Below are 15,340 nucleotides of genomic sequence, written 5' to 3'. Positions count from 1 at the left end.
CTGACAGCCTTGAAAGTCAGGATTATCAGGTAGGAAGATTAATTACTGTAGTAAGAGAAAGTGGTAGGGGCTCACTAAAAGAAAGGCCAGTCCTGGGTTTGAGCATCCAGACAGATTTGACAAGTTGGGTGAAGATGTGGGGGTGGCAAACTCAAATGTGATAGTTCTAGATGTCACTGCTACCCCTAACAGCCGAAAGAGCAACCCATTTAATAGGGGTGGTGAGGGTAGTGTGGGTAGGTCCAAACAGTCAGAAGGTCTGATAGAATAATTTGCCTCCAGGATCGCCTCAACCGAATGGTTTGCTGTCTCCCTGGTGCCAGTGTTCGGCATGTGGTGGCCCGGGTTAATAAATTACAGGGAGGGGCTGGGCATGACCCAGCTGTCTTGGTCCATGTTGGAACAAATTACAGAATAAATGGGAGGTGGAGGCTCCTTATAAATCAATTTAAAGAACTTGGCTGTCAGGAAGCTAGTTCAGCTAATTCATTTCTCATACGTCTAATGCTAATCCTTGTGCAGCTAATGCTAATCCTTGTACAGCTAATGCTAATTCATCTTCAGCTACTGCTCATGCTCGTTCACCTACACAAGCACACAGATGAGCTCAGGCTTATGTGCAGTGTTAGATATGATCAGTGTATTATAAATATTCACAATATGTAACAGTAAAACAATACAAACATATATGTGATGTAAAACAAATGAATATATGAGTCCCAAAAGTCCATCAACAAAAAAGGCTGAAATCTTCTTAAAGGTGAGTGGTGAATACAAGTAGGATGTGCAAACATAAAATCCCTCTTAGCACCAACGTGTTGAAAAATGAAGAGGTAATGCCCTTACCAACTAGAAGATATCATGCACTTAGTGGATAGCAACACCCAATGTGATGTAACAGAAGAACTTCCCAACCTTTCACTCTTCCACGCGGTGTGAGGTATACAAAGACTCTTACCAGAGGTAAGTATATCACAGGTCAGATGGGGAGTGATGTTGATCTCCAGATTTTCAGGCAATATGCTCCCTTGTAAAATCCTGCTTTAACTCCTATTGTTGTGGAAAGGTATGCTCCTTTCTTGGACCCCTCACAATGCACAGCCTCAGACAAGTATCCACTTTGCAGTAATAATTGAGGCTGTTGAAATGGTAGTACTTAGGGACATCAAGGGTTATTAGGTTTGGGGTAGATGGCAGCTCTTCACCCACCAGTGTATACAGCTCGGGTTCCAGCTCAGTCCTAAGCAGACACAGCCCAGCTCTGGGAGGTGCATGAGACAGTGGATGGGTGGGGCGCTGCGTCGTAGGCGAGCTGTTCTGTGAGTTAAACCTATTACAATACAATTTTATGGTACAGTTCATAGAGGCTCCGACTAGGAATGATGCTCTGCTGGACCTGGTAACCTCAAACCATGCAAAGCTGATTGCTAATGTTCATTTAAAAGAACATCTGGGTAGCAGTGACCATAAAATCCTAGACAAAGGAGTGGCTGTGGTTATAGTATACTTGGATTTTGCAAAAGCATTTATCACAGTTCCCCACACGTGGCTAATGTGTAAGGTAAAGTCTACAGGTTGGGAAAAAACAGCAAATGGATACTGGCTAAAAGACTATATTCAGAGAGAAGTGGTTAATGATTCATGCTCTGAATAGTCTAAGGTTATTAGTGGTGCATCCCCAAGGTTCAGTGCTGAGGCCCTTACTTTAGATGTATAAATTATTAAATGTACAATTTCAGTCTTTGCAGCTGACACCAAACTATGCAGTGGAATAAAATCCTTACAGGATGTTTCCAACTTTTAAGCCGATCTTAAAACACTATATATTTGGGTGACTGTGGAAAATGAGGTTTAATGTTGATAAATGTAAAGTTATGTACTTGGGGATTAAACATATGCATACATCATCAGTTATACTTGGAGGAGTACAACTGGGAGAATCAATGGTGGAGGAGGATCTTGATGTTCTGGCAGATTATTGACTTAAAAATAGCATGCAAGGCCAAGCTGTGGTTTCCAAAGTGAGCAAAATCCTATCTTGTATTAAAAGAGGTATGGACTGCAGAGAGAGAAATACATAATTTTGCCCTTGTACAAATCATTAGTGAGGTCTCATCTTGAATATACAGTTCAGTTTTGAGCACCGGTTCACAAAAAGGATAATGGGGAACCGGAGAAAGTGCAGAGAAGAGCAACCAAACTCATAAGAGGCATGAAGGAGCTCAGCTATGAGGAAAGATTAGCTAAAGTGAATTTATTCTCTCTTGAGAAGAGGCAATTAAAAGGTGGCATGATCAACATGTATACTGTAAATACATAAGTGGTTTATATAGTTAACATGGTTTAGAGTTATTCACGTTAACGTCATCACAGAGGACAGGGGGACATTCTTTACGTCTGGAGAAAAGAGATTCAACCTTCAAATATAGAAAGGCTTATTCACAGTTAGAGTTGCGAAAATGTGGAATAGACTCTCTTAAGAGCTGGTTCTGGCCAGCTCAGTATATTGTTTCCTAAATGCTTGGATTCTTTCCTAAAAGCACAAAATATAATTAGATACTAATAATAATAGGCAAAGATGATCCAGGGAATATCCAGTTGCCTCTTGGGGGATCAGAAAGAAATTTTTACCCCGCTACAGTTTTTTTTTCTTCTCTGTGGGTTGAACTGGATGGACTTGTGTCTTTTTTCAACCAGACTAACTATGTAACTATGTAAAAATCGAATTCAGCTTTAAGAAGAAGCTGGCTTTATAAAATCTAAAGCAATCAACCATACAATGTATTTGATTATATTATGGATTGCAATAATCAAAAAAATATTTAATAGTTTGGAACATCTAGTTCTCATACAATATGTATTTATTAATAATATGCATCACTGTCACACGCCTTCCTTGTAAGTTGACACGCCAGGGCAAATACAATATACCCTTTAAATGAAGGCTGAATTTTGGTTCAATTGATGTTCAAAGAAAACATATATCTCTATTTCACAACTTGAAACCAGAAATTAAAATGGCATCATTTTTTAACACATCGAGAAAAAATGAATGTTTGAGGATAGAAAATGATTACTATAGACATAGCAAGTGTGAGTTAAAGCCTTATAAATTTTAATGGGAATATATGGTTTCACAGAAGTGTCTTCTAAGAGTGTGACAAGGTTTCTAGAGAAAAATAAGATAGTATTTTAAACTGGAAATGTAGTCCTGAAAAAAGGTTTAGCCCTTTAACTTGATTCAAATCTTTTTACATCTTGCATACAGCAAAAAATGATTTATTCTATATCTGCAGAAGGTTACAGTCATTCACTTTTAAAACCTATTTAATGTGTCTGGTACCTCTCTATGAATACTTTTAAGATGTTGCACAATATCTCATCAAGAATCTGAAAAAAAGCATAAGATCTTATTTTCCACAGCAGAAAAGGGTAAATGAAAAAATGTAAATGGTTTAAAAAATATGAAAAAAAACAAATTATTGCACCAAAACTACAAATGTTCAGAAAAAGATATCAAGTACTTGCACTGCATATTTTCATACCATCTGGATGATGTGTAATCAGTTTCTTGGTATTAACCTACTTAAAATGTAATTGGAAATGTCAGTTTACTTATCAAATGTATATTTAAAACAACATATTGTTTTGAGAGAATATACTGTACATGTAATCCTATGTGCTTGACTAAAATTTTCAAATTTCCAGCATGCCCTCAACCAGTGCTGTTATTGCTGTAAAAATATCTATTTTCTGCACTTTTTTTGTTGAATATGCAATATTTCAAGCACTGAATTACCATTTGTTTATAGTTAAGGGTTATAGAAAGAAGTCAGGGTGTGGCAGCCTGAACGAGGAGCTCCATCTATTCTCTGCCTCTTTCCAGCAACACCAAGAGATGGCAGCCGCACAAACACCCCCCCCCCCCGCACCTTAGGTACTACTTCCCAACACAATGAGGGACCTGCCAATGGGGAAAACTGCCCCCCTATCCCTGAAAGCTGACAACTTCTTCCCCAAATCGGTCACAGAGGGGAAGCAGGATGGAGCTGGCACACAGACTGCTCCGGTCCCAGCAGCACAGCCATCCTCTCCACAAGACACAGAGCTGCAAGATGGGATGGAATCTTATGAAGACATCCCAGATCCAGTTTCACAACATAAAGATCCTAACAAGAGACCTGCTTAATCATCGTTGCACTTTCCATACATGCCACAGGCTCCAGTAAATAAGAAACCTATGTCTCCTGCTCATATTCTGCCACAGCTTGCTGAGTCCAGTACTCTTCTGGAACATGCCTGTGCTCTAGAAGTTGAACAAATGCTGCAATCCCTTTACACAGATATACAATCTGATCTAGACAGAGCAGTTTCCCATACACAGTCTCAAATTTCACAGATTGCTAAATGTACGGAAGGGGTAGAAACAAAGTCGGGAGAAATTATTTCTGTCCATAAAGACCTGTTTGATCCATACCAAGAGCAATTTCTGGAAATACAGCAACTTTAAGACAAACTGGTGGATCTTAAGGATAGATTGCAAAGAAATAATGTTAAATTCAGAGGAATTCCTGAGTCTGTATCTCAGGCAGAACTGATTGTATATTTGCAAATCCTTTTTAAAATATGCCACCTTCTATCCCTAAACAAGAGCTTCCTTTTGATCGTGTACACCACCTCACTAAACCTACTTATTGTACCTCCCAGCGTAAATTTCATGTGATGTCATTGCATGTGTGCATCTTTTCCATGTAAAGGATATGCGGATGTCTACCACTAGGAGGCTCAAAACATTTCCCAGAGCCCTTTGCACGTTTTGCTGTATTTGCTGATATTTCTCCAGCCACTGCTGCTAGATAAAATTATTCAGGTCCATTTCTGAAACTTTGCACACTCAACTGATTAAATATAGCTATGAAATTTTAGTGACATATCAAAACAAACGTTTCCCCATCATGACATCAAACGATGGCATCAAATATCACAGGGACTTCTCCTACTAACACTAAGAAGAAACCTGCCGAACAACACCTTAATCATGACTGGGAGATAGTTCCTAATACTTGATTTTCTTTTCTTCTTCCTGGAGCTATTGTAAGCTGCCTACAATGCCTTTTCAGCCCTTAAGGAGGCAGAGGGTGATGGATACTCCTAGTTTATGGTGTTTTATTCACACCCCCATAAGAAGAGTCTGCTAAGCATACTCATGTTTTTTTTTTCTCCTGGTTCTCAAGGTATACTGCTGGTTATATACATATTGTTTATTGTTTCAATTGTATATCTACTTTGTTACGTTACTTTTATATGTATTTTTATATCTACAAAAAGAGTACCGAATTACACCGTTAGGCTTGCGCATTATGGCAACTTCCTTGCAAACATCTCTGAGTTTATTTCTACAGAACTATGGATAGAATCACTTCTATAAATGCCAAAGGCCTTAGGGCCAAAGGGAAGCTCTGCAACTTCAGAGTGACATACAGTATTATCCATCCGGGAGATGCATTTAAAACAATCTAAATGCCCTAAATGTAAGCACAGCAGCTTCACAACTTCTTTGCAATTGCAAAGAAAAAATCAAAGGGAATCATCATAGCCTTTAAACATACGCTGGATTTCCAGTTACATTATTCTTTGCCAGATATAGCCAGCCGATTTATTATCTTAACAGCCACGATAAATAAACTGATAACTTTGATAATTTTACACGCTCCTAACACCCACCAACAATCCTATTTTCATGGACTTCGAGCAAAAATAAAACAATATTCCTAAGGTCCCATTATAATTTGTAGAGACTTCAACAAAACCCTAAATATTGACCTAAATACCTACAGTATAAAAAAGCACGCAAATGATCTTCTACTTTACCTTCCTTTTTAGAAAAAAAAAAAAACAAATCTATTTGATTCCTGGAGATGTGTGCATGGATACAAGAGGGAGCTTACCTCCTTTTCTCAACCCCAGCAATCCTACTCATGAATTGGTCTTTTCCTTGTTGATAAACTTACTTTACAGCATGTTTCTAAGGTGGAGATTGTGCCTGTTACATGGACAGATCCTGTACCCATCTCCCTAGAGCTCTTTAGCTCTCCATTCCATAAAAATACATTTGATCACAGAACCATAGATACAAGGACAAATTTAAACGGGAACTGCTTTCCTTTTTCCTGAGGAATGAAACAGATATAGATAAGTTATTTTTGTGGAATACTCATAAAGCTGTTATGAGAGGTATATTGATTAAGATGGGTGCATTTAAGAAAAGGAGGAGAACTAAAGAGATATCTGACTTACTATCCTAAATGAAAACTTTGTAGAAAAAGCATAAGGTCTTAGTAGTAGATGTCAATACAGCTAAAATTCTACACAACTTAGGGCAGACCTATGCTAATTGCCTACTCAACTAGCATGAGTACATGCTTAAAAGATCCAAAATTATCTTTTATATTCAGGGGAATAAAGTGGGTACCCTACTAGCTAGACAGGTCAAAAAAAAAAAAAAGTAAAAAATCTAATATTTCTTTCATTACAGACTCTAAAAAAAGGCATAATTACAAATGCATTAGAGATTGTGAATGCGTTTAGCAAATGCTATGCTTCTCTATACAATCCTAAAGATGCCCCTATGATGGCCCAAATCAATGTCTTCCTAGATTATATTCACCTTCTCAACAAGCCTCTTTATCTGCTACTTTCATGAGTAGTGAAATACACAAAGTTATCCACACTCTTCCTCTAAAATGTTGCCTGTCCCAGACGGCTATACTAATGAATATTATAAAATTTTCTCAGAGATCCTCTCTCCCCACCTGAGTGCTGTGGCTAATCAAGCAGCTAAAACAAGCTCTTTTCCTAAAGAATTCTGGGAGGTCCTTATCGTTGCCCTACCTAAGCCTGGGAAACCATCCTCAGATCTAGTAAACTTCAGATCCATATCCTTACTAAATAGTAGTATAAAATGTATGTTAAGGCTTTAGCCAAAAAAATTACAAGCCCTTATAGGTCATCCACGCATTTAAAACACTTAATATATTGAAGATTGGATGAGAGGAGCATAGCATAGTGTTATATACAGACGATATGTTGATCCTTTCTTTTACCTATCAGCGCTTCAGAACATTTTAAGAGAATTTAGCACCATTTCATTATACAAATTAAACAAATCCAAATCATTTAGGCTTTCAATTAGAGATGGGGGAGATCAACATCCACAAAGTTAGGCAACCTAGACAGTCTTGCACAGATTCCATACCCCAAAAACACCTAATCTGTGACATCGGCATCAGGGACTTGATAGCTTCTGCTAATTCAGGAATTAATAATTTTGATAAATGTCAGCTGGTAAATGGAGTCTGTGGACAGACTCTTTCATCAGTCACAAAACCTCCGGCAGCACTAAATGCCCATTCGGAAAGCACGCTGGATGCAGGGCAGCCCAGCAGCTCAATTGCATACTGGGCAAGTTCTGCCCAGTTTTCTATTCTCATGATTCAGTAACCTACTGGATGGTCGACTGGAAAGCTCTCCATGTCTGTTTTCCCCCCTAGATGATCTCCCCCCAAATAATGCAGACGCTGCCAATGGGATGTGGAAGCTAGCAGCTCTGGGTGCCTAGGACTAAAAAGAAAATTTGAAATGCATCACTGAGGCAGTCTCCTTCTCCACCACTCCTCCTTTGAACAACAGAAGCCTCCAACCTGGTTTTTCCATGAGATTGTAACATACCAGAGTCTAGAAAAGCATTACACAACGCAGGTTACATAAACTCTTCTTTAAGGTGTCTTCAAGATATTTTATCCTGTGCTCCCTTTTAGAGATGGCCTTGCTACCCGCCAAATTTGCGAACACATGGCGTTGTTCGCGGCGGCCATATTAGTTTACATTGGGGAGAACTTTGACACATGACACAGCCGTCAGGTGGAACGGGACAGCCAATTAAAACATTTCAGCACATGGACATGCCCCCTACCCTATAAATATACCTGAGCTTTTGTCCATTAGAGATGTCCTGAACTATTCGCCGACGAACATCGCTTGTTCGCGTTCGCCTCGGCGGGCAAACATATGCATCATCTATACATATACATCATCATTGAGCAAACTTTGACCCTGTACCTCACAGTCAGCAGACACATTCCAGCCAATCAGCCTACCCTCCCTCCCAGACCCTACCACCTCCTATAAAAAAGCAAGGACAGCATCCATCTTAGATTCATTCTGAAGCTGCAGAGTTAGTTAGAGCAGGGAGAGTGCTGCTGCTGCTGACTTAATAGGGAAATAATTAGCTAGGCCAGTGTTCTGTGCCCACTCCTGCTGTAAGGACAGCATCCTGACAGCACCCCAAAAAGCCCTTTTTAGGGCTGGTATATCAGTCTGCTTTTATTTATATATATATATATATATATATATATATATATATATAGACTGTACTGTGTGCACACCACTCGTATCGGGTGGCACAGTACCTTGCAGATAAAAAAGTAATTTACTTTTTACCCTTTAATATAATTGCAGTTGCCTGCCAGTGTGTGTCAGGCCCACTGACTGAACTGTGCCCACTGCCAGTGCCCACCACTCATATAGGGTGGCACAGCACCTTGCAGATAAAAAATTCATTTAATTTTTCCTCTGCAATATAATTGCAGTTGCCTGCCAATGAGTGTCAGGTCCACAGACTGTACTGTGCCCACTGCCCACCACTCTTTTAGGGTGGCACAGCACCTTGCAGATAAAAAAGTAATTTCATTTTTTCTCTGTAATATAATTGCAGTTGCCTGCCAGTGAGTGTCAGGCCCACAGACCGTACTGTGCCCACTGCCCACCACTCATATAGGGTGGCACAGCACCTTGCAGATAAAAAATTAATTAAATTTTACCTCTGTAATATAATTGCAGTTGCCTGCCAGTGAGTGTCAGGTCCACAGACCGTACTGTGCCCACTGCTCACCACTCATATAGGGTGGCACAGCATCTTGCAGACAAAAAAGTAATTTAATTTTTCCTCTGTAATATAATTGCAGTTGCCTGCCAGTGAGTGTCAGGCCCACAGACTGTACTATGCCCACTGCAAATGGACTGTTTGTGGTTGTTTGCAGTGTGTTAAATGGGGAGTTTGGTCTGTCAGAGTTTGGTCTGTCACTGTGAAGCGGGCTTAACCCTTACACTACCTGATCAATACAACATCATACCTGATCGTATTCACACACTGGATGTTTTAAAGCACGTTATTCCAAACAATTAAGGAATGTTAGGTGATTTATGCCCTTTATGGATTAAACCCAGACTCTGCGTCAACTACGTACTTTTCCATGGAAGTTTTGCCATGGATCCCCCTCCGGCATGCCACAGTCCAGGTGTTAGTCCCCTTGAAACAACTTTTCCATCACTATTGTGGCCAGAAAGAGTCCCTGTGGATTTTAAAATTCGCCTGCCTTTTGAAGTCTATGGCGGTTCGCCCGGTTCGCCCGTTCGCGAACATTTGCGGAAGTTCGCGTTCGCTGTTCGGGAACATAAAATTTTATGTTCGCGACATCTCTATTAGAGAGAACAGGGAGAGTGCTGCTGCTGCTGCTGTTAATAGGGACAGTTGTTAGTCAGTGTTATCGGTCTTGTTACTCAGTGTTCTCGGTCCACTCCTGCTGTAAGGACAGCATCCTGACAGCACCCCAAAATGCCCTTTTTAGGGCTGGTATTTCAGTAAATATTTTATTTTTTTTGATATATATATATCTATTGTGCAGTTGCCTGCCCGCCGTGTGTGAGAGGCCACAGACCCACCACAGACTGTACTGTGTGCACACCACACTCATATCGGGTGGCACAGTACCTTGCAATTTAAAAAAATATATTTTTTTCTCTGTCATAATTGCAGTTGCCTGCCGGCTGTCAGTGAGTGTCAGGTCCACAGAGTGTACTGTGCCCACTGCAGTGCCCACCACTGATATATACGGTGGCACAGCAGCTTGCGAATTAAAAAAATATATATTTTTTATAATTGCAGTTGCCTAGCCTGCCAGTGAGTGTCAGGTCCACAGAGTGTACTGTGCCCACTGCAGTGCCCACCACTGATATATACGGTGGCACAGCAGCTTGCAAATTAAAAAAATATATATTTTTTATAATTGCAGTTGCCTGGCCTGCCAGTGAGTGTCAGGTCCACAGAGTGTACTGTGCCCACTGCAGTGCCCACCACTCATATATACGGTGGCACAGCAGCTCGCAAATTAAAAAAAATATCATTTTTATAATTGCAGTTGCCTTGCCTGCCAGTGAGTGTCAGGTCCACAGAGTGTACTGTGCCCACTGCAGTGTCCACCACTCATATATACGGTGGCACAGCAGCTTGCAAATAAAAAAAATATATTTTTTATAATTGCAGTTGCCTGGCCCGCCAGTGAGTGTCAGGTCCACAGACTGTACTGTGCCCACTGCAGTGCCCACCACTCATATATACGGTGGCACAGCAGCTCGCAAATTAAAAAAAATATAATTTTTATAATTGCAGTTGCCTGGCCTGCCAGTGAGTGTCAGGTCCACAGAGTGTACTGTGCCCACTGCAGTGCCCACCACTCATATATATACGGTGGCACAGCAGCTTGCAAATAAAAAAAAAAATATTTTTTATAATTGCAGTTGCCTGGCCCGCCAGTGAGTGTCAGGTCCACAGACTGTACTGTACCCACTGTCCAACACTCATATAGGGTGGCACAGCTCCTTGCACGCATAGTACCACAAGTCTAAAAAAAAATGACAGGCAGAGGCAGGCCACCCCGCAGGGGCAGTCGTGGTCGTGGTGCTGTGATTTCCTTTGGCCCTAGAATAATGCCCAGTGTTATAGAAGCCACGTACCCTGAACTCAAAAAATTCTGAGGACATAGTTGACTGGCTTACACAGGACACCCAATCTTCTACAGCTTCCACTCGGAACCTTGATGCACCATCCTCCTCCAGCTCAGCTTCGGGCACCTCTCAATTTACCACTCGCCCGCCCGCCGGCACCACTACAAACACTAGCACCACAGCCGCTTCACTTAATCTTTCAGAGGAGTTATTTACACATCAGTTGGAAGAAATAAGTGATGCGCAACCATTAGTGCCAGAGGATGTAGATAACGGGGATATGTCTCAGTCAGGCAGCATTATACACATGGACTTACATTGTGATGATGATGATGATGTTGTACCTGCTGCTGCTGCCTTTGCTGAGTTGTCAAGTGAAGCGGCTGATGATGACGATGTGTCCGTGGATGTCACCTGGGTGCCTGCTCGAAGAGAAGAAGAAGAGGGGGAAAGTTCAAATGGGGAGACAGAGAGGAGGAGGAGACGAGTTGGAAGCAGGGGGAGGTCATCGCAAGGAGCTAGTGGCACAGTCAGACAGCATGTATTGGCCCCCGGGGTCAGCCAGACAGCACGCCAATCAACGCAAGCTGTTGCCACCACCAGAATGCCGTCATTGCAAAGCTCAGCAGTGTGGCATTTTTTTGTGTGTCTGCCTCTGATAACAGCGATGCCATTTGCAACCTGTGCCAAAAGAAATTGAGTCGTGGGAAGTCCAACACCCACCTAGGTACAACTGCTTTGCAAAGGCACATGATCTCACATCACAAACGCCTATGGGAACATGAGTACAAGCAGCACACAAACTCAAAGTCACCATCCTCCTCCTGGTCCAGCATCTTCAGCCATGTCAACCACTGCTGTCCTCCTTGCCCCCTATCAACAACCCGCCACTCCGCCTCTCACCTTCAGCAGTTCCTGCTCATCTGCCCACAGTCAAGGAAATGTTTGAGCGTAAGAAGCCAATGTCAAAGAGTCACCCCCTTGCCCGGCAGCTGGCTTGTCGGAACTCTTAGCCCGCCAGCTTTTACCATACAAGCTGATGGAGTCTGAGGCCTTCAAAAAATTTGTCGCTATTGGGACACTGCAGTGGAAGGTACCCGGCCGAAATTTTTTCTCACAAAAGGCAATCCCCAACCTGTACTCTATTGTGGAAAAGGAATTCATGTCATGTCTGGCACACAGTGTTGGGGCAAGGGTCCATCTGACCACTGATACCTGGTCTGCAAAGCACGGTCAGGGCAGGTATATCACTTACACTGCGCATTGGGTAAACCTGCTGGCGGCTGCCAAGCAGGGAATGCGTGGCTCTGCAGAGGAGTTGGTGACTGTAACGCTCTGGCGTTTGTTTAGTGAACTGGATTTGCAGCTGCAGAATTTCCACTCAGTAGTCGTGTAGAGATGTGTTGAATTACCATATTCAAATCTCCAGACTCATCATTGTGGCCCAGCCTGCCTCAGCATGCAAATATACAGACACTCAGATAAGATGTTCCTGGAGTGATAGGTTGTATACGATAGTATAGAGGTGATGTGCTGAAAGGACAGGCGTGAGTAGTGATAGCAATGATAGGCACTCAATAGTAATGTTCAGGAGTGTTAGCAGATGGTGATAGATAGTATGCAGGTAGGTTAGCAATCATGTACAAATAACAGGTGGTAGGGGACAGCAGATGAAGTGTACAGGAATTGCTAACTCAGTGCAAGGATATAGATGGTAGTAGACTCAAGAGCTAGCAATCTATGTAACAGTGCAGATGATAGAAATAGTAATGCATAGATAGCAACAGTCTTTAGTATGCAAGAGTAGATAGTGTAAGTTGATAGGAAGGAATCCCCTGTGGGGTACTTATCACTAGTTGGTTTAGAGGGATGAGGGGTCCGGTAATGTGATAAGGATCAGGTAGCGAGATACAGGATCAGTAGCGAGAAACAGGATCAAGTAGCGAGACTCCGGTCTATCCAGATACTGGGGAAATAACTGGAGGCTTCGGCAGCGTCAGACAAGGCTGTATAACAAGCGGTTTGCACGAACACCTTGTGAGTGAAAGCCGGCGATTGAAATAGCCGCTCAGAGCGGCGCCTAGTGATGACGTCATGAGAGTTAAAGGGACAGGTAGCTATATGCGTTCCACCTACCTGAATGGTGGAACGCAATGCGGAAGAAATGGGCTGGAAGGGTACCGAAGGTACCAGAATCTTACAGTACCCCCCCCCCTTAAGGCCGGCTTCGGAAGGCCTATAGCACTGGTCTCTCCGGGTATTTGGAGTGGAACCTTCGTATAAGCCTGGGAGCGTGAACGTCAGAAGTATCCAACCAGGTGTCGTCTTGGGGTCCATAGTTTTTCCATCTTATGAGATATTGGAGTTTCCCTCTGTGGATACGAGAATCCAAAATCTCCTTAATCTCAAATTCTTCTCCGCCCTCAACTTGTACTGGAGGCGAGATGGTAGGTCTTATTCCTTGGTTGGGAACATGTGGTTTCAGTAGCGACACGTGAAAGATGGGGTGTATTTTAAGATCTGCGGGCAAGGTGAGTTGAACTGCAGCTCTCCCAATGAGCTTCTCAATTGGGAAAGGTCCTAGAAACAAAGGCCCAAGCTTTTTACTGGGGATCTTTAACCTTAAGTTTTTCGTAGATAGCCAAACGAGATCCCCAATAGCATATTGAGGAGAAGGTCTTCTACGGAGGTCGTAGTACCTTTTTTGTTGGCTATGAGCATGTGAGATGGTGGTGTTAAGTAAACCCAGAGAGTCTTTTATTTGGGTAAGATAATCAGAGGCTACTGGGTTACTTGATGGCAGGATGCGTGGTGGAAGAAGTGTGGGATGAAACCCATAGTTTAGGTAGAATGGACTTTGCTTAGTAGTACTGTGGGTTGCGTTATTGTAAGCAAATTCTGCCAGAGGGAGGAGGTCCACCCAATCATCCTGTAGGTATGAGGTGTAGCAATGCAAATATTGTTCAATGCACTTGTTGACTCTTTCAGTTTGTCCATTGGTCTGAGGGTGGTAAGGAGAAGTAAGTTTTCGCTCAATTCGTAGTATATGACATAGAGCTTGCCAAAACTTAGAGATGAACTGTGAAACTCGGTCAGATAAAAGAGTCTTTGGAATTCCATGTAGCTTGAACACATGGTTCACTAGTAATTCCGCTGTTTCCTTAGATGAAGGTAGTCTGCGAATAGAAATGAAATGTGCCATCTTTGTCAGATGGTCCACTGACACTAGAATGGTAGTAAATCCTTTGGAAGGTGGTAATTCTACTATAAAGTCTAAGGACACAACTTCCCATGGAACTTTGGGTATTGGTAGACTGCAAAGTAGACCAGATGGTTTTGTAGTGTCAATTTTGAACCTTGCACAGATGTCACATGAGGAAACAAATTTTTGTACAGACGTCTTCATATCAGGCCACCAAAATTGCCTGGTGAGCAAATTGAATGTCTTAGTCATACCCATATGTCCTGCCATAGGTACGTCATGTGATAATTCCAAGATCTTGGTACGCATACCAGGAGGTATGTAGAGTTTGTCGTTAAAGTAGAGGAAGCCTTCTGCATCAGCACTTAGTTGTGGTGGTGGTGAATCCAGTCCTATACTGTGCAGAATCTCTTCCTTCAAGGAACGAACAACACCAATAATACGGTCATGGGTTATTATAGGAAGTGAAGGGATTTTGGCGCAGTTATCTTCGGTTAGCCGTGATAGCGCATCCGCTTTTTTGTTTTTATCTGCAGGCGTGTAAGTCACTAGGAAGTTGAATCTTAGGAAGAATAATGACCAACGTACCTGCCAGTGGGAAAGAGTCTTGTTGGTCTGAAGGTATTGGAGATTCTTATGATCTGTATATATGAGTATTGGCAATCGAGTACCTTCAAGTAAATGTCGCCAATTTTCTAGTGCCAGTTTTATGGCAAGCAACTCTTTTTCACCCACTGGGTAATTCACCTCTGGGCTACTTAGTGATTTAGAGAAAAAAGCAACTGGGTGGAGTGGTGAAGTATTCGTTGGTCGTTGGGAAAGAACTGCTCCTACAGCCATATTTGACGCATCTACCTCCAGGATGTATTGGAGGGATGGGTCTGGATGGCGTAGTATGGGAGCAGAAGTGAAGCTTGATTTTAACAAGCGGAAAGCTTTATTTGCTTCTTCAGACCATTTGAATGGTTTCTTTACACTTGTAAGTTGTGTGAGTGGTCTCACAATAGAAGAGAAGTTCTTGATGAACTTCCTATAGAAGTTTGAAAATCCAAGGAATCGTTGTAATGCCTTACGAGTTGTTGGTACAGGCCAATCCAGTATACACGATATCTTGCTCATATCCATCTTGATACCGTTCTTAGATATGATATATCCTAGGAATAGTACTTCTTCCTTATGAAATAGGCATTTTTTCAATTTTACGTATAAATTGTGTGCGAGTAATCTGGATAGCACAAGTCTTACATGTCTTACATGTTCGGACAAGGACTGAGAATAAATGAGTATATCATCCAG

The sequence above is a fragment of the Pelophylax lessonae genome (genome assembly GCF_965119305.1).
Source record: "Pelophylax lessonae genome assembly, chromosome: 5".
Lineage (NCBI taxonomy): Eukaryota > Metazoa > Chordata > Amphibia > Anura > Ranidae > Pelophylax > Pelophylax lessonae.
Note: the sequence above shows the minus strand (reverse complement) of the source record.